Source organism: Cebus imitator, unplaced genomic scaffold (genome assembly GCF_001604975.1).
Source record: "Cebus imitator isolate Cc_AM_T3 unplaced genomic scaffold, Cebus_imitator-1.0 Scaffold38, whole genome shotgun sequence".
Classification (NCBI taxonomy): domain Eukaryota; kingdom Metazoa; phylum Chordata; class Mammalia; order Primates; family Cebidae; genus Cebus; species Cebus imitator.
This window is the reverse complement of record NW_016107353.1, coordinates 11,195,932-11,198,545: the sequence shown is the minus strand read 5'-3', so window position 1 is coordinate 11,198,545 and position 2,614 is coordinate 11,195,932. Positions and strand designations below refer to the sequence as shown.

The 2,614-nt window shown below is 34.5% G+C and overlaps 2 protein-coding genes across 8 annotated transcripts in view; both read left to right on the top strand.

Moving 5' to 3' along the window:
- Positions 1-2,614, top strand: part of LOC119470708 (zinc finger protein 726-like) — a 561,873-nt gene that overhangs the window by 93,535 nt on the left and 465,724 nt on the right. The gene's annotated exons all lie outside the window — the stretch shown is intronic.
- Positions 1-2,614, top strand: part of LOC108301906 (zinc finger protein 726-like) — an 83,475-nt gene that overhangs the window by 16,331 nt on the left and 64,530 nt on the right. The gene's annotated exons all lie outside the window — the stretch shown is intronic.

Sequence of the window (2,614 nt, the reverse complement as noted above, 5' to 3'; positions counted from 1 at the left end):
AAAAAAAAAAAAGTTAAAACAATATATTTTTATATCATAATTTCAATGGAATACAAAACCTATACCTTTATATTTTCCATTTTGTTATTGATATTACAAATATCATATATTGTGTGTCTATTAACAGATGTGTGAAGATTTTAAGTCGTGTTTTTTTATATTTACAGAAGATGTTTAAGGGATTTATGCACCATCATTATAATAGAATTCTATATGTGCCTCTATATTTACATTGAACAGAGAGCTTTATATACTTTTTTTTTTTTGAGACAGCGTCTTGCTGTCACCCAGGCTGGAGTGCAGTGGCAGGATCTTGGCTCACTACAACCTTTGCTTCCCACTTCCAAGCAATTCTCCTGCCTCAGCGTCCTAAGTAACTGGGATTACAGGAGCGAGCCACCATGCCCGGCTAATTTTTGTGTATATTTAGTAGAGACAGGGTTTCAGCATTTTGGTCAGGCTGGTGTCAAACTCCTGACCTCAGGTGATCTGCCCTCCTTGGCCTCCCAAAGTGCTGAGATTATAGGAGAGCACCACCGTGCCCGTCCTATATACGTTTTTATGATGCTCTCCAGCATGATTTTTCCTTTAGCATAATGGACTCATCTTAGGATTTCTTTTATTTATATGCAGTCTCATTATGTTGTTCAGGCTAATCTTAAACTCCTGGTCTCAAGTGATCTGTCTTGACCTCCTAATGCTATAGGATTACAAGTATGAGCTACTGTGCCTGGCCACCATGTAGCATTTGTTGTAGGACTGTGCTAGTGGTAATGAACTACCTCACCTTTCATTTTGGAAAGTCTTTATTTTTATCTTGTTTTGAAGTAAAATAATTTTGAATAAAGTATTATTGTTTTTTTTTTTTTTTTTTTGGAGACAGAGTCTCATTTTGCTGCCAAGGCTGGAGTGCAGTGGCATGGTCTCAGATCACTGCAACCTCCACCTCCCAGGTTCAAATGATTCTCCTGCCTCAGCCTCCCAATTACCTGGGACTACAGCCACACCACCACACTGGCTAATTTTTTTGTGTGTGTTTTTAGTAGAGACAGGATGATACTGTGTTAGCCACGATGGTCTCAATCTTCTGATCTCTTAATCCACCCTCCTCAGCCTCCCAAAGTGCTGGGATTACAGTCGTGAGCCACGGTGCCAGGCAGAATTTTTTTATTACATCAAAATTGGAAAATTTCTCAGCCTTTGTTGTCTTTAAGTAATCTCTGTATTACTGTTTTCTCATATTCTTCTTCTAAGATTTCTTTTATAAATATGTTGATGTACTTTATGGTGTCCAATAAGCTTTACATTGCATGTTTACTGTTTGGCAATTTTATATTACTGTGTTATATATTTTAGAATATGCCACCTCATCAGTTAATTGAGTTTTGATGTTTTAGTTTATAATAATGTATGACAGTATTGACGTCTGTACAATTTAATAATGTGTAGAACAAAATCAAATATAAATCACCTATCTGTTGCCAATATAGTTATCCTTATGTTTGTTTGCCTGTATAAATATTATCTTTCTATTTTTTATGACTTGTATATTTTTTGGATAGGTTTGTCGTGAATAGTTGTTAAATCTTTTCTAGGTCAGCAGTCATAAGAATCATTTGTGAATTTATATTATTTTTGCATGGGCAAAAAATTTTGGATTTAACTTTTTTTTTTTTTTTTGAGATGAAGTCTCACACCGTCTCCTGGGTTGGAGTGCAGTGGTGTGATCTCTGCTCACTGCAACCTCCACTTCCTGGGTTTAAGAGATTCTTCTGCCTCAGCCTCCCGAGTAGCTGGGATTACAGGCCACCACCACACCCTGCTAATTTTTTTGTATTTTTAGTAGAGGAAAAGTTTCACTATGTTGGCCAGGCAGATCTCGAACTCCTGACCATGTGATTCATCCACCTCCACTTCCCAAAGTGCTGGGATTACAGGTGTGAGCCACAATGTCTGGCCAATAATTTAAAAACAATCAGAACTTTATTTGTTAGGTATTATTGTTCATTTTTACTTTTCAAAAAACATATAACAATATTGACAATAAAATAATTTTAAATATTTAGTTTAGTCATATTAATTGTATTGACACTGCTGTGCAACGTATCTCTAGAATGGTTTTATTTTGCAAAGCTAAATCTCAATACACATTGAACAACGATCAGTTTTTTTCATTTCCTAGTGCTTTTTAAGTTCCACTCTGTTTTCTGTTTTTAAGAAAGAGTGCAACTGCTACATATATCTCATTCAATCTTTGACTTTGTGACTGACTCATTTCATATTGCACAATGTCATCAAGCTTTATAGTTGTTAAGATTATTTTCTGCTTATTAAATTCTGGGTGATATTTCAGTATTTTTTTGTTTCAAATTATGTTTACTGAATGATTTGGTGACAAAAATTTGATTGCTTTTAGCTATTGGCTTTCAGTAAAAACACTGCAATAATTATAGGTATGCAAATAGCTCTTTATATAACCATATATGTGACAGTTTATATGTGCTGCATTCTTTTTTCTACTTTTCTACATTTATATTAATAGTAAGTTGTTTTCATTCTGTAGCTTTGTAATTCGTTTTGAAATCAGGAATTGTAATGCCTTCAACATTTTTTT